Source organism: Cavia porcellus, unplaced genomic scaffold (assembly GCF_034190915.1).
Source record: "Cavia porcellus strain 051 isolate PalLab524CR breed Dunkin Hartley unplaced genomic scaffold, mCavPor4.1 scaffold_6, whole genome shotgun sequence".
NCBI classification, from domain to species: Eukaryota; Metazoa; Chordata; class Mammalia; order Rodentia; family Caviidae; genus Cavia; species Cavia porcellus.
Window position 1 is genome coordinate 98,623,746 of NW_026947489.1, and position 24,258 is coordinate 98,648,003.

Genomic DNA, 24,258 nt, shown 5'->3' on the forward strand with positions numbered 1-24,258 from the left:
GTCCTCTCTTTCTTGAGGACCCAGCTAGCAGTGGTGACCCTTTCACAGTATTACAAGTAGCCTCAGCCTTCTGCTTCAGCCACTGTGATCAAGAAAGGGAATTCTGGCCATTGATGACTTCAAATTAGATGATATGATAATAATAATAATAACTTGTATTAAAAGCTCACTCTATACCAGACGCTATTCCAAGGACTTTCTTCTTCACTTGGGAGGAGCACTGTGATTAAGCCCCATTCCAGGTGCTGCAGAGAAACACAGATCACGACTTGTCCTATCACACAGCTATTAATTATTAGAATCATGAGCCGAACATTGGGTGCTGAGTCCTAGCACACATGGCTGAGATTGTCTATTCTGCCCCTTGCGTGGATTTTTTGGCCTAGCAAATTCTTTTCTCTCTCTCCAGACAAACCAGATTTTGTTGTGTTTTGGTGACTTTGGACTGGTCCCTCTTCTAAACAGTCAGATGTCAGCATAAATGTGACCTCAGAGAAGCCTTTTCTGCTCACCTGCATTTGTTTGTTGTAACTAATTTATTCTGGCACTGTTTTAGAGGCCACAAGTCTGAAATCTTCCTTGGCTGGTAGATGTCTCATCTCATCGTTGCCTCTTCTGTCTTCTCCTCTTTGGTCTGTCTCAAATCTTCTGCTTTTTTCTTGTGAAGAAATTTGTCATTGAATCTTCCAGGATGATGTCTTAATTTAGGATTCTCAGCTGTAAAATCCCTATGGTATCGGCAAAGACCCATTTTCCAAGCAGGTAACATTCATGGGTCCCAGGGATGAAGACCAGGACATATTGGTGGTGGCTTGGCGGTAACTACCATTTAACCTGTTAAGTTACCAATGTAGAATAAATTCCACTGTTTCTCCCTGCCTTCTGGCCGTGTTTTCTTTCTTACTGAATATCTGTCTCTACCTGGAGCCTTTGTATTTCTTTACAAATTTTCCAGTGTTCTCAAGCAGGTTATAGCTGACATTTTGAACAGGGTAAATATTTACTGTATAGAAGAGAAATTTTCATTGCAGGGGATTTAGCATTTCATATGTGTAGGGTGGAGGGAGATGAGGAGAGGAGCGAATCTTTATGGTAATCAACCCCCTGTATCTCCTGCAGATGTCCATTGTCCCCACCATACGGGCAGGATCAGCCCAGGGTCAGAAGCACCAGGGTACCCACATGTTCTGTGCTTACCATCTTTCTCCTTCCACAGGAATGAGAGCTCCACAAAGGAGGACTTAGCCTGTCTTTCTTCCTGCTGTCTTCCCCAAGCCTTGCAAAACATCTGTGCAGGCACTCAATATATATTCTGTGAATGCACAGAGAAGAGAGGGCTCCTCTTTCTGGAAATGCATGCAAGACATCTCCTTTTAAGGGAACTCAATTTAAGAAGAGAACATCAGGGGATAATGACACAGGTCTCAACTACAGTGAGGAAGAGATAAGGTAAATGCCTCAACTCTTCCCGAGGTCTCTTACCTCCCACTCCTCTGCCCCATTGTCTCCTTTCCTGGGCAAGGTTTCATGGGGACTCAGAGCCTTTTTCTCCTCCAGGTGTCTTTCCTTGACATGTGGTTTCTTCAACGTTTTCCAAAGCATTGCTCTCATACTCACCTTCCAAGGGTTTCCTCTCAGGTCACTGTTGCAAAATTAAGAGGCAAACTTCAGGCCTGTGATCTTGCCATATGGCGGGGACACTGCCTCTTTGCCTCTGGAAGATCACCAAAGCCAACTGCCTGTTTATTTATCACTCATGTGAATGTGGGCATGACACTTCACACCTGCAATTCTAGGAAACTTCATTTATGAATCAGGAAGGACACTATGGATTTTTCATAGAAGATCATCATTATACTATAATGCTTGTTTCTTTCTCTTGCATTTTACAGGAAAAGAGTGATTAGAGGGGACACAGGGAAGTTTCCACCTGTATACGAACCACAAAGGAACTCCAGTTTGGAGGGTACAAACAAATCTAGAATTGGCTGAAGGGACCCAGGCAAAGCCTGCAGTTACTGGTAGCTGTATGAATCAGATTGGGTTGGTGGAAAAATTAGGAAGGCAGTATTGCCTAGGGGCTCGGCAAAGGGGCTTTAAAGAAATAGAAGGGACTAGAAGGGACTATCACTTTGAATCTTTGTGTCTTTCAGCAATTCTAAGTGTGACCTTGCATAAAGTATCTGTAAAACAGGGAATATAAATAACTATCCAGGTCATACAGCTGGACATGGAAGAGCTAGGAACTGGATTTTGCAATAACAGAAGTTTGTGCTTTTCCTACCGCACTATGCTGCCTTCCTTGCATAGTCTCACAGGAACAATTGCTGCTGAAGGACCCGGGCTGAATCCAGCCAAGAAAAAGGGCTTCGTGCTGCTCAGTGTATGACTGTTTGAAGGAATGCTGTAGGGCGACATGTTAAGAAACAGAGGTACAGACTGTAGAGATCACTATTTCCCCCTCAGACTCTATGTCAATTTGACTAGGATAATTTGCAATATGCATACAGACACACATGCATTATCACAATGACTGCCGCCCTATAAACATTGCCCCAGCTTGAGCCAGCTCGGGAAGTCAGCATGGGCCTGAACAACCACAGGAAAAAAATATCAGCAAGGCTGAAGCAGAAAGCTATGTGCAGGTAACAGAGAGGTGATTGTGCAGGGATCATCGCCTCCATTTAGGTGTCAATTGTGTAATTTCCAGCTGTTCCTCAGCTCAACAGCTGGAGTTCAATATGCTCAGGGTGTATCTGAAGGCCCCTAGCCAGAGAACTCAATATTAAACTGGCTTCTAGGATCTGGGTGAAGCAGCCTGTGTTGCAGCAAACCACAGAGGAGAGGCTCCTTTTTTCCATCCACTTAAGCAATGGTGGCTCTTTGGGAATAAAACCAGCATTGCCTGAAAGTGGCTGGTCTAAGACAAAATAAAACAAGGGAGGAGATATCCTAAGACAAAGTACATAGCTTGCTAATTCATTTCGTCCATTCCGATGTTGTGATATTATTAATATTATTATTATTTTATTTCTCTTTTACACAAAGAAGATAAATTGTTTTTGCTATCCCAAACAAAGCATATTTTGCAGAATTGATAGCCGAAGCCTTATCTCCTTGGCTTTAGAACCTGGGCTATGCATTCTCTACTAATCTGAAGCAGTTTCCAGGCAGCACTGCGCTGGTTTGGAAATATGCTACCAGCTCCATCAGATTTTGTCACTCAGTAAGTAGCCCTAGAGGACCTGTTCCAGGTGAGAAGAGAGGAGGACTGACACGGAGTTCTCAGAGTATTTAGCTGGCGGAAAACTTGCACTGAAACTAAGATGGAAATGTCTCCTCTTATGATGTCAGCATCAGCATCAGAGTAATTGGGAGGTAAAAGATTGTGGCTTTTATCTTTCATCTCATCTCTGATACCAATTTATCCCTCTTTGTCTTCCATAAAACAAAACGGCATGCTTTCCTTCTTCTCTTTCCTTGATGCCACCTCATTATTTCCTCCAGAGTAGCAAATCTCCACCACTCTATGCCATGTGCTTCTGAGCCCAGGGCTGGCTTTGCTACCTACTCACAACATTTTTTCCCAGAAAGTCTTCAGTTTTTTTCTTAAAGAATAACTCTATAGAGACTTACTCCTAAGTTGTTGGTTTGTGAGCTAAAACCTGACTGAACATTTGAGTTGCTGTTTACTTTTTTATTCATTCAGTATTTACAAAGGACCTATTATGTCAGGGCCCTGTTTCAAATATTGAGAATTCAGCAGTGAGTAATGGAAACATAATCTTGGAATATATGTTTGGGCAGTATAGAACAATCACCCAATAAATGTGATGAGACAACTGTTATGATTTAGATCTAAAATATCTCCACAAAACCTCAGGTGCTTTATGGGTGGTTGGATCATGGGGACACTACACTCATTAGAAGATCCATCCATTGATGAGTTCATGACTGACTATGCTGTTCCAAGGGAGAGGTTGGCTGCAGGCAGATCACTGAGGAAGTGAGCTGGAGGATATATTGTTATTCCTCTCTCTCTTTTTCTCTCTGCTTCGCTGTCTCTCTTTGTGTCTCTGTCTCAGTCTCTTTCTGTGTGTGTGTGTCCTGGTAACTATGGCATGAGCAGCTTTATTTCATCATCATCTTCTACCATATAGTTTCTACCTTGGAGCTGGCAGACCAGGGACTAAACCCCCTGAAACTATAACCTCCCTTTCTTTAAATTGTGGGCACTGGGAATTTTATTTCAATGAGAAGAAAGTGACTAATACAAAACTTAAAGGACAAAATAGTTTATTTCAGTCTATGGTTGACTGATTTCCAGGAAGGAATGTTGCAGCAGAAGGACACAGGAAGACAAACTGCTCACTTCACAGTGAACAGGAAGCAGAACACAGGTAAATAGTGCCAGGAAAAAGTACACTCCTTAAAAGAATTCCCCTGCCATCACCTGCCTTTGACAGCACTTTCTTCTGTGAGCATAAGTGGATTAATCCAGCAATGGATATAGCGCCTTCACGATCCAATCGTCTCTCGAAGGTCTTTTAATTCAGTCAAATTGGCAGTATGAACTGGCACAATAAGAAAGGGAATTCAGAACAGAACAGAAAAAAAGGAAGGAAGAAGAAAATAGCTTATATTGAAATATTCTCAGATGATGGAAAAGACACTGAAGATTTTTCTGCTGACACAAATGCAGTAGAGTTGGATTTGCCCTCATGGAAGTGGATTAGACAACCTGAACAACAGAACTACAAATTAGTGAACAGGTACATAGTATGGTGGCAGGGAAAGCCCATATATGAAGAGCTCCATCTAGGCCCATGGTTTAGTTGATTATTTTACGCTAAAATATATCTCCATTAAAATAAGATGTATATAAATATCTATTTGGGTGTATACATGTACCGTACATCTGTGAGTGAATCCATCTTCGGGTTAATACACTGTCTCTATATCTTAGTCTGACACTTAGCCAGGCCTCAGAATGTTGAATAGTGGAATTGGAAACAACTAATTTTTTCATCTCTAGTGCAGTAATTCCTTCTGTCTTCAGGGGGATGCCATACAAGGGCATATACTCACACTCTTCTGTTCTTGCTCCAAAGGATGCTCTTATTTCACTTATAACTCTCTTTCTTATGGTGCTTTTGATGCACATGATGTTCCAAGGTCCACTGCAGTTTTTCGTGATCTAATAAGGACACTAGCTGGCCACTGCAAAAATTAGAAAAGTTTTCCATACAACTTGATTCAGTGTGGAATAATAATGATAGTATTGATACTGTCAATAGTAACATGCTATACTTTAGATGCTACCATGAGGCAGGAACCATTTTATATACTTCTCACACATGTAAGGGTAAGTTACATTTATTGTTAAAACAATCATTAATATTGTTAATTACATGAATGAACCAAACATGCGCTCAATATTTTACATGGGTTATCTACCGCAATCTTACATATCTCTGTGAAACAGTAATTAATATTTGCTTTCTGCAAATGATGTGATTGAGCCCTCAAGAGGCCTGAGGAACTTGCCCTAAGTTACGTAGACAATGTGAGGCCATCAGAATTCACACCCAAAGGAAGCTATCTTCAGAGCCTATGCAAATTAGAATGGGACACTCAACCAGAAAAGTGATGAGAAGTACAGGCAACACATATCACAGGCTCTGAGAAGGGGGAATCACCATCGTGGCAGGTCCCAGGGTAGCAGTAGGACTGGAAGAAATTACAGGAGTCAAATGTCCAGACTGGCCAGGTGAATAGAAAAGTTTAAGCATCAGTGGTTCTTCCCCTGTCCCCTAGGAGCAACGGATAGCGTGAAAGGTCTAGACTTTTTCTTTTTTGAGTGGCAGGCACATATTTCTAAGGCAGTTTTGATGGGGACTCATTTTCAGTGGCTGTAGAAAAACTCATAGAAACGTTCCCATTAGCCTTGTACCTCTGATGGTCTCACACACTGATCTTCACGGCAGAGGTTACTGTGATAGACCAATAATAAAGCTAATAATAGCGAAGTGCAAAACCCCCTGACTTTTTTAATACTGTAAGATTTCTGTCTGAAGGATATCATTTCTTTCAACGGCTTCAACTTTCTTCAAGGCAGAAAACCATTGAAGCTGCAGCGTAGCTGAACATCTGTCTTATCATGTGGGCAGATATTGGGATTAAATTAACTAGAAATGAATAGAATGATGTATGACAGGGTGCAGATGTCCCAGGCACAGTGTGATAATTTCATTGCAAAACTATGTAATGAATTCCATACATTATGGAAGTACAAATGTACCACTTTAGGTAATTGTGATGAAAAGGTATAATGTGCAATGCATAAACAGAGTGAGCCCAGGGGCACGTCTCCTCTGCTATTTCTCTTTAGTCATTTCAGAATGACTTTCAATGGTTTAATGGAAGCCTATTATTGTTATTAGAGCTTTAGTTTTTTGGTTGGCCCCTCCAGCATTTCTTGCCTGGTTGGTATAAGAAATTTTTGGAGTTGAGGAATAGAGTTTGGTCAGGCCAGAGCTTTGACCTCCTGGAGAGTGATTTCTGGAGACAACACAGAAGCATTTTGTTGTGAGCATTTCAGAGTCAGAATCTCTCTCTATATATCTCTGTCTGTCTGTCTTTCTCATCTCTTTCTCTGATTATCTCTCCTTTCTTTCTCAAGGGCTAGGGAGACTGTCTCTACTGACTTGTGCATGGGTTTCTTGTTTGTATAATAAGAAAGGACATAAATTTAAAGCAGAAACTGAGGTTCCTCTCCTGTGACTGCCCCGTGTCTTTGGGTAAATCACTCCATCTCTCTGAGCTGTTATTTCTAAGTACCCGTAGTACTTTATAAACAGAAATAACAGCTCAGAGAGATGGAGTGATTTACCATCATCGTGTTGTCAGGTCCAAAGGAGGGAGCCAGAGCACAAGCTTGGACAAGATAGAGACTGTGACTCTCTTGCTTACTGTTTTACTCTCAGTGCCTAGAAAAGTGTTCACATAACCGTTAACGTTTAATAGGTAAATCAGAGAAATATGTGCTCGGCAGAACGCATAGCACAGTGCCTGGCCCTTAGGAGGCATTTAGTTAATATTTCTGGACTTTCTGCTGGTTTGAATAACCTGCAGAGACCTTCAAATTGAGTTGTTTGCAGCACATTCAGTGAACAGCCTGTTCTTACGATTAGAGATGAGCTGAGCACCAGATACACTGGAAGCCCAGAGCAGGGCTGCAGCTCTTGCAGCGTCTGATGGCACAGTAGAGACAGGGCCAGATCACCTGTTTGGTGGTCATGCTCAGTCTGCTGATCACCTGCCTCAGTTGCCCATGATGTCTCCCAGGCTGGGATAAAGCAGCCAAGTCTGCTGTGGGAAGCAGAAGTCTCTCCTCTCTGAAGAAACAGTGTACCTTTCTTAGCATATTTCTGATTGAGGAATAAGACGAAAGCTTTATTTTGCAGTGAAACACGGGGCCCACAGCCCTGGCTGCCAAGTGAGCCGGAGAGCTGCGTGATCACAGCTGGAGCCAGGCCCAACCTGCTTTTCCCTCTCTCCCACCACTCAGTTCACACAGTCTCTGTCTTTCCCTTTAAGTCTCCTCTCCACCAATTATTTGCCTGGGGTGACATCAGTGGAAAATTTGAGGAGATGGCAGCAGAGCCGAAACCTTAGCCTTCCCTGGGAGGCCAGAAAAGCCTGTTTTTAATGCTCCGATTGGTCCTTGATTTCCCCAGCTTGTTTGTGCCATGTAATGCTTTCAGCACAGTTGAAGAGGGATGCCTGGGGGTGACTCAAGGCCACCAAGGGCCTGGATCCCCTTGCCCACTGGACAGATGCTTTGCTGCCTGGCCTCATTTCTTAGCCGAGGGCACCGTGGAACCAACCCCAAGGAAGACTCACAGGAGGAATCCTCACGGTGGGACTCCCTCCTCACGGTGTCCTCCTCCCCTTGTCCCCAGTGCTGTAGCCTCTTCCTCTCCCCTCAAGCTTCAGAAGTCTACAAGGCAGTTTGCATGCCTTGAAAGTAGCATTGTTTGAAATGGCGAAGGAGAAAGGTGCTAGTCTTCAGCTGCTTGTCAAATTTGAGCAAAAATACGTTGACATCCCACTTTCCCATGTGCTGGCTCAGCTCTTTTGTGTTTCATGGGAAGACAGGAACCAGCTGTGCATGTTTAGCGTGGAGGAAGACTTCCCAGCCCTTGTCACCTGGCTCCACAGAGCCAGAGGTGGGACAGGCACCCAGGTGCTTTGAGTCCCCCTCCCGGCAGCACCGCCCTCTTCCCACCAGGCACCTGTCCTTTGCCTCTGCCACATTACTGCTTAAATTTGCAAGGAAACAAATATCATTGTGGAGAAGTGAGAGCTTTAAATATTAGAGAGAGCTTTTCATTTTCTCCCGATGCAAGACATATTGGGAATCATCTGGCTTTCTAAGCAGATGCCCAGTTTCTCTCACTTTAAATCAACTCTTTCTGACTGGACCTTTTCCTGGATGAATTAATTGAGCGTAGCTAAAACCAAAATGCTCTTGCGATTAAGGAGCCAAGCAGAGGGGCGCCAGGTCAGGGATGTCAGCCTGCGAGGAGGGTGGCGACTTGTTTACTTCTCTGAACAGAAGGAGCAGGCAGGCGCAGCCCACTGGAAATAATTTTGAATAATCTCACTCTATTACTCTGAGCGAAATTGAGTCTGCACAAGCTACCCCAGTGATCCGACATTTCAGCAAAACAGGGGAACTAATATCCAATTCATGCAGCATAAAATAAGTGACATAAGGAAAAACAGGACGAAGCTGGAGGAAATCTGGAAGTTTTTAGTTTTCAATTTGTACGGCTTGTCTTCCATTACTGGATCCACTTGCTAATGCAGCTCACACAGAGGAGGGAGTTTTTATTAAGCTGCTGGTCATTAGTTTTGGTGGACATGTGTGTGTGTGTGTGAGTGTGCACGTGTGTGTGTTTCTGTGTGTGTGTGTGTAGTGGCTACTGATGCCTGACGCTGATATGAAGTGCACATTTCCTGCATAAATCAAATCTAGAAGGAGAATTTGACAAAGAAATGGAGGTGGAACCCTGAGCTTTCATGACTGAGGGGGTAGGTGCCCTAGAATTTAGGTCTGACCTCTTAGAAAATACTCCCAGTGGGAGGGAAAAGCTTCATTAGCTTCACTCGCCCACCAGGCCTGAGAAGGTCTCTGCTCCCACAGACATGCTGTCCACTGTGGAGCTGATCTTCAGAGGCAGGGGAACTCCACATCTCTCTTAACTGCTTCCTCCATCAGAGCCCTTACACAATACCAGTGTCTGGCTTTAGATTCTCTGTTGTATCCTTTGCTTCCACTATATACCTGGTAAACTGACAGACCCCATTTTTCTAGGAATGCTAACTGCTCTTTATCCTGCCTAGGTCTTACTGCTTTAAACCATCCTTGTTCTGATTTCTAATTCTGCTCAAAAGTACCAAATGGCTCCTCACTGTACTTCGGTTCCGGGCCTCTTTCTAACTCATCCTCCCACATTTTTCTTCATTCATCCCAAGCTGTGGCTGGGTAGAAGTCATCCTGATTTCTTGCCGTGCCGCTGTTTCTGTCTGTCTTTACCTTCACGGTTTCCTGTCCTCGGGGTGCCCCGCCTTGCCTACCCATCTCTGCGTATATGGATCCTGCCCATCCATTTAGATCTACGACAGGTGCTACCACTACCAGAAAGACTTTCTGGACCTTGTGATTGGAATGAGTTCCTTCCCCACAGGCCTGCCTTTGCTCTTACGGCTCAAAGCAGTAATGCATTAGATCATACATCAAGTAGTGGGCAGTGGAGTCAAACACCTCAGTCAGAATCATAGCTGTGGAGCCTACGCATAGATTCCGTGTGCCTCCGTTTTCCTTATGCGAAGCTGGCTGAATGAGAGTGTTTACATCTTAGAGAACTCTGGGGCTGTCAAAGGGATGGTAAGGGTGGTGCAGGCAGCATGGTGCAGGTAGCATGGTGCTGTCTTCTTGGTAAGGAAGATTCCACAGAGATTCTTTTTGCTTAGTTACTACTCTCTCACAGCACAGATATTAAAAAGAGGACTTGTAGCTTTTTGCACATCTCAAACCCCTTGCTAGGATTTGAGAATAAATGAAGATAAAGAAGATAGAGTGTCTGCCCTCAAGGAATTCAGAATCAGGATGAGATGTTTCTTCCTTCTTGTGAGAGAGGGAAGAAAACAGTAATACCCTGTGGATACAGGTGAGGTGGCTTAGCTCTCGGCTCTGGAGCCAGGCTCCTTGGCTTGGAACCAGCATGGTCATTCCTAACTGTGCGACCTCATCCTTTACCTCTCTGTACTTTAGTTTCCTCACTTGCAAAATGAAGATGCTAAGCAGTGCAAACCTCAGAAGGTGGTTCTGAGTGTTACATGGCTTGGAAACCAAGTCACTCCCAGAGTGAGGCCTGACATGTCCTAGGAGCTCAGTCATGGCTAGTTATCAGCTGGTAACTTTGAGATCTCACAAAGGCTTCGAGTTTAGATGATTTGTTTCCCTGCTAGAGGAGTGAGCCTTTTTTGTTTGTTTGTTTGTTTTGTTTTGTTTGAAGATAAAGACATCATGGCTGAGAAAAGCATCCCTTCAAGGGACATAGGCTATTCAGCTGTCTCTTTGGTGATGCCTTTTGAAGGCTTGCCCTCCTCTCACTCTGCTGAGAGACCCCCTCTTTTGGAATGCACACTACTCCTGCCCATATCTTGGATACAGAGCTTCCCCTCCCTCTGCTGGGTATAGGCAAGGCCTGTCACCAGCCAGAGTCTTTAGCTCAAAGTTTTAAAGTTCTCTAGAGCTACATGCAACAACTGCTTCTGCCCTCCTGGGCTCTTGCCCAAAGAGTTTCCATCCCAAGAACGCTCCCACCCCTGTCATTATGCATGAACTGAGAGACTTGATATGACAGGGATGGGTACGGCTTGGCCAGCCAGTTTTTGTGGTCTTGGCACTCAGCCCTTGTGAGGCAAAGAAGCTCTTCACAATCTGCACCCCAGTCCTTACTTCCTGTGCTGGAGTTGCTGCGTTTGGTCGGAGCAGGACTGGGACTCACAGCTCAGGGAACTTTGTGGTGTGACTGGGTCAGGCCCTTCTGATGTGACAGCCAAGGGTTTCCCTCCAGACAGTGCTGTCCTTGAGGGAGGAGTTGACAAAGCAGGGCATCCCCAGCTCTGACAGAGCCTTTGCTCAGGCTGGATGTGGACAGTGGCTACAGAAAGGTAGGAGCTTAAAATACCGAGAGATAATGTGCAGTGAGTGTCAGGGCGGGGTAGAGAGAGGGAGATAAAAGGGAAGATTTACTGAAAGGAATCTTGTAAATAACAACTCTTAACAAGTTCCTGGAAGGGAAGGACCATTTTTATTCCAGAAAAGGCAGCCATCACTAGAGCAGGATGGGTCAGGGCTCTGTGTGTGCAGTGTGTATGTGTTTGTGTTACTAATGAGAGGCAAGACTGAAATACAGCAGTCACTCTGAAGTCAGTGCATAACTGCATATCCGGGGTGTCTAGCTCAACTGCCTAGGTGAGGAAGATCAGTGGGTGTGTGGCAGTGAGCATGGAAATGACCCTAAGCCCTCCTCAGCCCCCTCCATCTCCTGCAAAGACCTACCTGACGTTGGCACCAGTTGGGATTTCCTGATGCCTACTGAAATGGGAAAGGATTTCTTCCCTTTGGTGTCTTAATCAATCTTTTCAGGCTTCCCAAAGGGAGACTTCACTCATCTCATAAATGTTTTTTGCCAAGGATGCAGGTCTGGGGCTAAGGGATTCGAAGATCTCTGCGGGTCATCTACCAGCATCCCAGCTCAAAGCCCAAGGCCCCCAGATTCCCTTTACATCACAAAACAACTCGTGTCTACTGCAACCCTAGAAAATGACATGTATTCAGACAAATGTTTGTGGTCTGGGACACAGGGCCTCTGGGCTCTCCCTGACCAACCAAAGCAGCACTCTTGTGCCCTGGGAGGAAATGCGACTTGTGGGTCCTAGGATGGACCTACATAAGAGCCCCATTCTGACATTGCCTAGTGATTTCACTGCATCATTCCAAGCGCCATGTTTCTTAATTAAAAAATGGAAATAAAATACCTTCCTGCAAGATCATCGTGGGAGTTTACCATGACGCATGCAAAGCAAATGGCCTGGTGTCTGGCAGGCCTACACAGTGATAACAGCAGCTTCCATTGATTTCCTTGCTCATCAAGTGCCAGACCCTGCAAAGAGTTCTCGGCACATTTTAGGAGGGTTGGTTTTCACTTGTTGCTTATTTTTTCATGCCTTTCTTTCTTTTTATTTATTAATTTTCTGTTTATGAAAACTGATTTCAATCTGCCATCTTGCTTGATGGCAGACACCCATGTCAGTCATAGCCAGGGAATCTCCATTGCGTCAGTGGTTTCTAAGCTATTTTGTGTTTCGGCTCAGTAAATTCCAGCTTCTGTTTCTTTCCTTTCCTTTCCTCACATTCTGGAGCTGAGACGCAGCCGGTTGTAAGAGTGAGTATGGGAAAGACTGAGGCTCTGGCTCCCATTTTTCCCCCTGGTAATAGTGCTGGTTGTTAGGATGAAACTCCTGGCCTTCAGTCACTGGCATCTCGTCCCCAAGCACGCTGGCACTGAGTGCACTGCCCCTCCTCGTCCTTAATGGTTCATGCTGTCTTCTCTGGTAGCACCTTTCTCTCTGAATTCTAAGGCCATCTCATGGGGGTCCAGGGGACTTGCTTTCTTCCGGGGCGTGCTGGGGCCACTGGAGCCTTATGGATTCTCAGGGTCTCTGGAACCCCGTAGATCTGTCTCTGCTATGAGGTGTGATGGAGAAATAGAGTAAAAGTTTAAATTTAAAACTTTTATGATAGTTAAAGACGTATTGACACGAATACCTCTCTAAATACACCCCCTCTCTTTGACTACAATTATCTCACTATTCTTGCCGCTGTCTGAAGCAGTTCTGGAAATCCTCTTTTATGAATACTTTTAGTTGTACTGTCCGGGCTGCCTTAGTGTTCTGAATTGATTCAAAACATTGACTTTTCATGGTCATTTTGACTTTGGGGAAGAGCCAGAAGTCTCACAGTGCCAGGTCCAGTGACTAAGGCGGATGAGGAGGACACCATGGAATATTTTTACAAGCCTGTCCCTTCTTTGGATTGCACTTGGCAGTAGCATTCACTATATTTTTGATCACATCTTATAAACACTCATGAAAGAGAACTTGCAGAAGATGGTAAGAATGATGGGATCACTGTATGAAAAGATGGGTCTACTCTGAGAAGGATTAATAGCAATGTGTCTGCTACTGCATTTTTTTTTTTTAATTTAAACATTCACCATACATTTTAATCACATCTCATACCTGCTTCTGAGCCTGTGTGAGCTGCTATCCCTCACATGGCCAGACTGGAGCATGGTGACAGGCCCTCTGCTCTTGTATCCCCAGCTCTCCTGACCATGCTCCCTCCTACAGCAGCCACTAGAAGGAGGGGAAGGGCAGAGTGGAAGGGCCATTTGTTGGAGAGAACTCTTCTTTCTCTCTGATGCCGTCTCTTTCCTCTCTGCCTTACAGGATATTATGGGGATGGATGTTGGAACAGGCAAAACTGGTTCTACTTGATCACATATCCTCCTAAATACTTTTTGTGTAACTTCTGGACTGAGAGCATTGAACTTTAAAGCCAAGAACATGATGTCTCTATTCTATGGTTCTATCATGACAGCTGTTCTGATGTATTATAGTAGGACCACAAGTCTTATTGCCCCATGGGAAAGCCTTGAGCTGAAAACAGGAAAAGCAAGGTGGATGAGTAAGGGACCTATCACCCTCTCTCTCGCTGCACAAACGCTATTCTGTTAATCCTTCAAATAATCCTATGAGGTAATTTCTATTATTAACCCCATTTCACAGATGATGAACTCTGATTCAAAGAAGTGACTCATGCAGATCCAATTTATTCAGCCAACAAATACTTATAGAGTGTCCACTTTGTGCCAGCCACTGCTCTGATTTTCAAAAATACAGTAGCAAACAAAGCAGACAAAAATATCTGTTCTTGTGGGCCTGGCATTCAAGTGGGGTGGTGAGAGCAGGGAAGAAAGAGTAAGGAAGAAGACCAACAGGGAACCGAGTAGTTTAACCTATGAAGACAAGTTTTAGGAATACATAGTAATCACAGAGAAGGGACACCAAGAAGGACGTGCCTTTAAGTAGGGTGCCTCACCAAGACAGATCAAGAGAAGGCTTCGCTATTAAAGAGAGACCAACACCAGGAAGCAGCAGGAAGAGCAAAAGTGGAGGTCTTGAGCTGGGAGTGTGATTAGCTGAGCAGCTAAAGGAAAAGAAGAGGCAGGATTTGAGCCCAGCTAATCTAACTGCAGGCTTTAAGTGCTTCCTTATCATCTGAGAGAGCTCAAATTATGATAGTCATTATCGCTATCATTATGTTTTCACCTTTGGGTTGGCATCCAATGCTCTTCCCCTTTATGCCTCAAACAATCCAGATGCCCCTTTTCTAGTTCTTTCTATAGCCATGGAACAGAGATTTGCCCCTGGAGTAACCAACAGAAATAGTACGAGAAGTTAGAGTTGGACAGAGGAAAAGCGTCTTATGGCCATGGTGGTTGGAAAGCATCATAGGTGGCTGTGGTGGAAGTCGTGTGGGACAATATCCATGGCTGGTTATAAGTGCGGGCTGTAAGATTAGGGCCCAAGGCTTGCATATGCACCTGACCAAAATTCTGTGATGTGACCTTGGACATTGTTTGTGGTAAAACTGCATATCCTGAGCCAGGTCCCTGACTTTATGGCCTTGCATCAAACTAGCTACTGTCCATTTTTCTCTCTCAAAAGTAACATAGCTTTATTTTTAGTTCAATAATAAAAATGCACTAGATAACAAACACTTCCCTTTTTATTCACCTACCCTAACCCTTATATTTAGACTTTGCAATTTTTTTAAGGTTTGCATGATGATAAATAAGAAATAGAAATGTTATTAAAATGGAAGTGAATTTCCTTTTGGGCTGTGGAAAATAATGAAAAAGCTATTTCATCTGTTTTTTTTTTTTTTTTCCTGTTTCAAAATATAAGATGGGAGATGAGGATGCTTGCTGTTTTGACACTGTCAGGCATGTCTCAAACACCCCGGGTGGTTCTCCCATCACTACAACAGGGCCTTCCAGCCACTGAACTGAAGTGGTTCCTATTCATCTCCTCTATTCTGATGTCTAAGAGCAGTAAAAAGACCAGCATCTTTTTGGCACATTTGGCTTCACTTGCAAAACAATATTTTTGTTTTTTTCCCTAAAAATACCTTTGCTTATATGAACCAATTTAAAATTTAAAAAAAATCTTCTTCAGATACATTGCATCTTAAAGATACTCATACTTTTATTAGACCCTGTATTTTCCTCTTTTAAATGTTTTCCTTTGTTTTTATTTTTTACTTTAGCCAATTATGGACAAAACTTGAAGAATTATATAGCGTTAGCAGTCTTTGGCCCCAGATCATTCTTTTTCCAGGAGTGGCAGCTGCCAAAATATGACTCCTAGTCTGCTAGAGCACGAATTATGGAAATTATGGTTAGGTCAATTGTGGAATAAAATCTGAAGAATTAAATAGATTTAAAAAGCCAACTGCACCAATGAAGCTCCCTGTCCCCCATCTCCTCATTTCTCCCTTCTTGGAAGCAGTCACTTCGCCCTGAAGAGCTAACAGTTTTGTTAGAGGCTCCTCTGGCTCTGAGTAATGGTTATTTTTCGAGGGTTCATTTAGACACTCTCTATGGATTTCCCACAAGGGACGATGAGAATTTAGCTTTTGCTACCCTGACCCAACTCATACTATTTCCATAGCTCACATCTTTCTAATTATAGCACAATGATATTATAATTTCGTGAGATAAATATTCAGTGTTTATATTATTATCCTCATGTAATGATTTTTACAAACAATTCATTTAGTCAGCTTATTTTCCCTTTCCCTCACAACATTTCGCTTTTCTTAGAGTTAATGTTTGACCTTTTCTCCACTTGCTTAGTACTGTATGTACAAATCAGCAATTAAATAGCAAACCCTTTGCCAAATATTTAAATCTCCTTCCATGACTCATTTGCATGAAGGCTTCTAGTGATTTCTCTGCAGGAGGCTTCTGACCTCCTTCATTTGGCCTCTTGCTTTGTGCATAGCAGCTCCCAAGGTCCAGGAGCTGCCTTCACCTCTCCCTGTCTTGGTCTCCTTCTGTGCTTGCTCCCATTACTCCCTCATTTTGTTGGAGTGCATCCTCTAGTGGCTCCCCGAGAAAGCTGAACTGAAAGCAATTTTCTGTGACTTTGCTGGTTTAAGAATGTTGGTTGTACCTTTTTACTATCTTGCTAGTTTGAGAATAGAATTCACTGCTCCGTCACCTTTCCGCCTCCTCCCTGATAGTGGTTACAAATCAGTCTCATTTCTGAATCTTTGTGATACATTTTTTTTTCCAGAACAGAACAATTTAAGTAACATAGTGTTTCACCACAAGATAACCGGACATAAAGGTAGTTACCATAGTGCCTCTTTCCCTGAAATATTTGAGTATAACTTCATATACCATAGCATCAAACATAACAAGACAGTGTAAAACCATTCAAGAGAATAACAGTATTTAAGAATAACAGACTAACAGAATAACAGGGTATTTAGAGCCAACTAACAGAAAATGAACAATGGTTTCTATATTATCTCCTGATCTATAAAAGTTTTTGTTTGTAGTATCACAAACAATAAAATCCAATAAGATACAACATGTTAAGACCAATGGAGACAGAAGAACAAAAGCTGATGGCACTTCAAAACAAGATGATATTAAATCGACACTAGCTATTATGATGTCTTGTTTTCTTCAAAGTAACTATTCATGCCATCATTTTTACACCTCTGGAAACTTGTAGGACTTCTCTTGGTCCTTATTACATAGAAATTTAATAATGAAATGCTTTTCTACAATTCTTAGCATTTTCCCTCCATCGAATTAAACCTTCGATTATATTTTTGATGACTGCTTTTCTTTCATTCCATCAAATATCCTAGAAATCCTATTATAGTTTTATTATTTTTTTACTAGATGTCTTATGTTTAGTTTATTTCATATTTTACTACCTGATTTTTCATCTGTATACTTTCTGGGAGACTATACTATAAAACTTTCTATTAGATTTTCCTTTTGTTATTTATTTTAATTTTAAAATCTTTTTACTATCTGAATTTATCTCCAGCTTTTTTCATAGTTGCAATATTAATATTTTAAGGATGTAACTGATAAATATTTTTAAGGTTTTCTTCTCGCCAGTTATTCATGTAAAAAATTAGGATATCAGAAATTCTCCTTAGACACCTAGATGTCTGATAGGCTTTGGTTGTCTGACTATATTTCAGAAGGGAGGAAGGTGAACCTGAACAGGGGCATTAGACACACATATTGTAAGATATGTCAATTCTGAATTTAAAGGTAGGTGATTTGCCTGGGCTTTCATTGGAGAACTTCCCATGTTGGTACTTTTAGGTCTTTCTGGTTCTATGTCAGATTTCAAGTAGAGTCACTTTTGGTCTCCTTCCTGAGGTCCACATGTAATATATTCTGTCGACCAGCATTGTAGAATCAAAGAGAAAATAAAACCGAGGATCACCAGGCTGTAAGAAAACTTTTACTTACTTCCCATTTTAATGTAGTCTATGTATCTTAATTATGCTAAGTGATTTGCTGCTTTGTTTTAGAGCAATGGCTCTTAAGATTTGCTGGGGGACTTGTTAAATACCAGAAGACAGCCGTGTCTCTCTCTCCCTAGAGTTTCTTCTTAAGTAAGTGAGAAGTGGGACCCACAATTTGCACATCTGACAAGTTCCCAGAAATGCAAAAGGTGACTTCTAGGGACCAAAGAGGGAATGGACCCCAGGCTTTGCTGAATGAGCAGGAGGAACATGCCTGGCTCTTCAGAGTGGCTGAGATCTAATTGATCACCATACAGATTTTAGGTCAGTTCACTTGATTTTAACATCATCTTCACCTAAGTTTCCAGAATTTCTCAGTTGCCTATGAACGCCTTAGCTCTGGCAAGGGTTCTGTGGTAGAAACTTGATTGTCTGTCAACTTTTCTCACTGCTACTTTAGAAATCAGATTTCTTAAATTTACTAAGTTGGACACTTTATGTTTGATTTTTAACTTTCAAAAGTTTTGTTTGCTACTGTTTTGTCCCCTGTTTCTTCTTTCTTTTCTAATGGCTAGCTTTAAAAATTTCTTTCTTGTCAATTTAGTGAAATTTTAGGAGTGCTAAAAGTGTAGTGAACGTATCCAGTCCTCTGTCTTTAACTAAATGTCTTCATAGTTTCAACTCTGGAGAATTGTACTGTTCTATAAAATGCTACTGTTTTTTCATTTCCTGCATGCTGTTTATCAGAAACTCCAATAAGATATAGGCCTCCCAATCTATCCAATACCTCTTTGAACTGTGTTTTTTTTTTTTTTTTGCATTAATGAAACAAAGTCTTCTCTTTTTCTGTTTCAGCTGAGATGTGGGTAAATTCTTTGTTACCTTCTACTTTGCTGATTCTTATTTCAATTATGTCTGATTCAGAGTTTATTTGTATTTGCATCCAATAACCACATTTTCACCTTCTAAGAATGTGAACTGGTTCCTTTCCATATATACTTCTCATTCATTTCCTGACAATGTTAGATTCCCTTCAATAGGACAAAATACTTGACTCAAAACTTAAAGGAGGAGAAGTTTATTTTGGCTCATGGTTTTCAGAGGGTTCAGTCCATGGTGGATCAGCTGCAAAGAAGAAATTGCCTGATGACAGATATGATGAAGAAATTCTACTCCAGCCATGGCACTCAGGAAGGAGAGTGGAAAGGGAGCAGATGTAGACAAGAACACATCCTTCCAGGTCAGATCGTCAGTGATCAGCCTCTTCCACCAAATCTCACTGTTCAACACCACAGTCAGCTGTTAACTCATCAGTGCACTAATCTGCTGATAAGCATAGCACCCCCTGTGAGGCAGTCACCTTCCAAAAATGCCCCTCTCCCAACAGGAAACTCCTGTTTTGGGGAATAGTTTTGAACTAAACCATAACACCGACTTTTTGATTCATTGTTCCTTGTTCTTTATTTAATGGATTTATATCCTAATTGTTCTTTTTGAGAATTTTAAGTATGTGGACATCTTTGATTCAATAAAAATAGCTTTATTTGTAGAGAATACACAATCTAGTTTCTATTTTTGTTAGCTATCTTCATTAGGTTTTGGTTTCTTGTTTTATACTTTTGGTCAGTAGGATTATTTTACACAGGAGGTTTTCTTTTTTGACACTTTGTCTTCTATGTTTTGAGTCTCTCTCTCTGATGGGTTTTCATCGCTAGTTTTACTGGACCCAGACCCCTTATCAAGATTCACATCACCTGTTCCTTGGCATTATTTCAGAGCTTCAGTCACACAGGTGACTCAGTCTCTTCTTCCCTCTTTATCTTTTCCCCTGAAGAGAGCATGCATTTTTCTCTCTTCTACTATGTTGTAAGTTTTGCAAGAGCAGAGTGTCCAATTGGGGGAAGGTTGGGCTGCCTAGCATTGTCTGTCAGTCTAGGAGTTCTAGCCTGGGGTTCAGTGTCTGATGTGTTTCAAATGCCTAAAAATATGGTACTGTTATTAGTAATAACATGATACTTAGCCATCCAGGTACCTGACTCTATCTGTATCTTGGTACTGAACTTGATGGGGATATAGAGAAGTGTGCCTTTATTCCCTAAAACTCCCTAATGTCCATATGTTTAGAGTTGAAGGGTGTCATCAAAACCTGAACTTACAAATCTAACTTTATTGAAAGTATTTTTACTCCTCTAATGCTTTTATATTAAATCTACTCTAACATTCTCTTTTAGCTTATGAATTCAGTATGTTAATTTGAGGACATTGTAGATGTGTATGGAAGCATAATAGATGTAAAAGATAGAGGCTATCTAGTATATAGCACATATTTTACATATATTTTATAATATGTGTAACTGCTTATTATGTCAGTGTTTGTTTATATTTAACATATCTGCCGATTTCTTTGCTTGCCTTTGAAGCTAAATTTTTCCTTCTCGTTCCAATGTATTTCTTCAAAACATCATGTTAAATAGTTTTTAACATGAAATTCTTGTTATTGATAACTTTCATAGTCTTCATACGTGCAGACATATCTTTCTCCATATACAACTAAAGAGTGATACTGAGTTGTCTTATGGAATTCTAGGTGCTAATTATTATCTTTCAGAACATTGGATATAGTATTTTGTTATATTCTTTTTTCTTCTGTTTCTATTGAGAACTATTCTGTCAATCATTTAAATTATTAAATTATTTTTTCTCTTATTGCTTTTTAGATTTTTCCTTCAGAGTTTTACAGTTGCATTATAATGTATCTTCCATTTCTTTCGCTCCCTCTTTCCTTTTGTGTAATTTTTAAACTCGTGTATTGAGGTTTTCTTCATTTGTTTGTTTCAGTGGCTGAATTTGCTTTTCGTTTTTATTATTATCTTTGGTTAATTCAAAAATCTGCCTGATTTTTCTACTTAATGTCTTGTACTTTCCTCATATATTTCATTTTGTAAAAAATTTTATGCTTTTAATCTGTTAAATTTTTATAATTATATTTCTACAGTCATATTATTTAATATTCTTGGAAATACAACCTTGTTCTTTTTGTTTTTCCTGCAGACTAGACTCCTGGAGCAATAACCATCACATCTGTGCTACAAACAGCAGGATGAGCAAAGGCCAGGAGTGACAGGGAATATACCAGCTGTCTTTGGAGGAAATAGATTGGAAATTCCATACAATACTTTTCCTGGTATCTTATTAGCCAGAACATAATGACACGGCCATGTATAATTAGCAGGGACTTTGAAAATATCTAAATCCTCAGCAAAAGAGGAGAAGAGGATGGAAATTTTGAGATAAACAGTAAGTAGCCTCTGCTGTACTCAAATAGTTTATAATATTGTGTTATAAACATGTAGTCATTGGGGCTTTATATGCAGGACCTCTATGACATCTGCGTGAGGTACCATTCCTCCAGAAAAGGTTTCAGTCTTTTCTGTGCCAGGAACCCCAAGGTATCCCTTGCTTGGGATCTGTTTTTGTTGTTATTTCTTACCTTATAGGGTGATGTGGTGGCTTGAAAACCAATGGTCAACTAAAACATTAGCTGAACTGAATCAACGTGGTGCTGAGTGTAGATGGCCGGACTGAGGGCTGTTGCCAGCATAAAAAGGAGACTTAGAAAGGGTAGTGTTGTTGTTTTTGGAGCTTTTAGTTCTCCTGGAGGAGTTTGTCATGTTGGCTTCTCTGATATGAACTCGGCTGTTAGCACTGGAGGAGCTCGGACCTTGTTGCTGAGAATGGCTGTGGTTCACTTTGGGGGAGCTCTGGTCCTTACTTTGAACACTGCTTCTGGGCTCCAGAGGGAAGATATGTGCTGTTCAGTCTCCGGGAGAAGCTCGTTGTCATGGAGAGTGGCTGTGGTACTTTTTGGGTGAGCCCTGGTCCTTACTTTGAGCATGGCTTCTTGGCTCCTGTGCAGAATCCTTCATCCTGCTGGCACAGACTTTCCTGCGTCCACCACTGACCTTTGCACCTTCCCAGAGCAGGTCCATGAAACAGACTTGCATGAGTCATTGTCGTGAGCTCTAGGCCTCCAGTTAGACTCTCATGTGCTCTAGGTCTTCAGCTGGATTCATGCGGGACACTGCTGTGGGATCCAGGCCCTCAGCCGAATTCTCTAAGATTCTAGTGTATGGATAGATTTCCTGCACTTCCTTTGTATTTGACTCCTTGGGTGATCATATAAATAATATTATAAACTATGTGTCCTGTTTGTAATTCTTTTCTCTGCAAACCCCTGACTATAACAGGTGGTACACCAAACAATGGATTTCATAAATTTCAACCCTAGGCCCATGTGATTATGTCCTTAAGAGATATATCTTTTTTTTAAAATATATTTTTAATTTTTATTTTAAAGGGAGTACAATTAAACACAACAAAACAGAACAAAATAGAACATCAGAAAGCTATGTAAGAGATATAAATTTCAAAGCTAGATGACCTGAGATCTTCAATATCATACTGTCTTGTTTTCTTCCAAATAGTTGTCCATGTCTACACATACAGAGAATTCATACAAAACAACATAGTATAAAACTGATCCAAACAGAATAAAGAAGGCAATGTAGGTCTTCAAAACCAGAAAATAAGGAGTGGCTCTCATACAGTCTCTTGTTCTCTTCAAAATAGTTGTCCATACTTTCATATACATTGAAGTTCAACAAAATAAATCAGGCAGGGGGGGAGGCATTGCTTGGTTCCTGGCACTTCAAGTCCCAGCATGGCATGGGTCCCAGTAGGCACTGGTGGCTCCCGTCCAGTGGGCCACTGGAGCCTGCCATGCTCACAGCCGATCACCAGGGTGGGGGGTGGGGCGGTTGCTTGGTTTCCCAGTGCTCTGTGTCCCAGCATAGCACGGGTCCTAGTAAATGCCAGTGGCTCCCATCCTGGGCCACTGCAGCCTGCCACACTCACACAGCTGCTCACGGGGCAGGGGAGTTGCTTCAAGCTCTTTATTTCTAAAGAATTGACTATTTCACTGCCCAAGTTCTGACCAGACCTCAGAAAGACATCTCTTTAGACTCCTGCTTGAAACCAACAGTGCCAGGAAGCTGCTGGCCTTGATTCAGGGCCATAAGGGATATATTCTTGGAAAAGAGTTTTTTTGTTTTTGCTCCTAAAGTTTACTCAAGATAGATAAGCATCCTTGTACATAGATAGCAGATGGGGGGGGTTAAGTTTGTTCTTTTGCATATTGTGTAACACTTTGTGTACCCTGGCTTTATATAGGGGCCTCTGTTTAGGTGTCAAATTGTGCAGGACCAAGGTTTGGTCTTTGTTCCAGTGTAGGCATAAAAACACCAAGCACTTAGATCAGTGATACTAAGAGTCCCTATTTTTTCCCCTTTCCTACCTCCTCATTTATTTACCAGGACAGTTTCAGATGCAGCCTACAGAAGTGACAATTGCTCTTTATTTTAACATTTTGGAGGTAGATTTTACTTTTTTGAGGTAGCACAAGGTCAAAGGTAGGCTTTGTTTATCATTGCATTTAAGCATTTCTAGGGTTTTGGTAGAGGAAGATTTCAAATTAACATTTGACTTAATGAAGGAGATTGCCCCAAATATCTCTTTAATAAATTCTTCTCACATTTAAAATTTTTTTCTACCCTGTTTTTCAACACCAAGTAATACTGACCAATAGTATGTGTTTCAAATTTTCCCTCTTGGATCTGGGGCTGATTCTAGATGGTCTCTGAAATTTCATGTCTTGTTTGAGAGTTCCAGACAGATAGTGCTAGATGGCTGCTCCCCCATTCCTGATGGGACTCCTCAGTAGGCAGTTCACAATAGGTCAGAGATTCCACATAGGTCACATTGTTACCCCATGAACTTATCACTCTCCTGTGAAGGCTTTGCAAACTCCAGCTCTTATACTCCCCTGGCCAGAGATCAGCAGCTTGAGGGGTTCATACAATCTCATAAAGAGCACACTTGTTCCTAGGACAGACTGAAGTTCATCCCATTGACACCAACTTCAGTGAACAGTCAGAATTTGTCAGTAAGGTTTTGGAGCTTAGGGATGAAAACAGACTCATTCTACAGAGAAGGAAAGACCTCACATTCTGCAGGGTCCATCTTGGATCAGGTGCTTTCCAGGCCAGCTCTGAGCTGCTGTGGGGTCAGAAACAAGGCTCAAGGGTGGAGGAGGGCTGGAAGCATGTGGTATGGAGCAAAGCTCATCTTCCTTTTGGCCTTGGGACTGCCACTCACCTGCGTAGTCACTCTGGGATCCATTTCTTAGCATCATTCTCCTTACTAAGGAAGCAAGGATAAGGGTGCTGGCCACGCCTACCTTAAGTGGCACAAAGACAGATACTTCACAAGTGTGATATATGCTTGAGAGAAATACACATTGTTACCTTCTTAATTTGACAAATGGAGACACTGGAGCTCAGAGAGATGCAATGAATCCTTAGAGATAGCACACAATTCTAAGGCTGTGGCCCCCAGAACTCATTTCCTTTCCACAATGTCACCAGTATATAAATAAAAACCAGTACACAATAAAAACATGAAAAGGGGAACACAAATGTGTATTTCCACGTGAC

At 41.8% G+C, this 24,258-nt stretch overlaps 1 long non-coding RNA gene and 1 pseudogene across 1 annotated transcript in view; one reads left to right on the forward strand and one right to left on the reverse strand.

The window, feature by feature from the left end:
- Window positions 1-24,258, forward strand: part of LOC134476293 (uncharacterized) — a 95,374-nt gene that overhangs the window by 58,935 nt on the left and 12,181 nt on the right. The window contains exon 3 of the long non-coding RNA XR_010047869.1: window positions 20,759-21,004. This is a non-coding gene — a long non-coding RNA (uncharacterized LOC134476293). The remainder of the gene's footprint in view (window positions 1-20,758; window positions 21,005-24,258) is intronic.
- LOC111755620 (small nucleolar RNA SNORA2/SNORA34 family) lies at window positions 22,654-22,782 on the reverse strand (annotated as a pseudogene).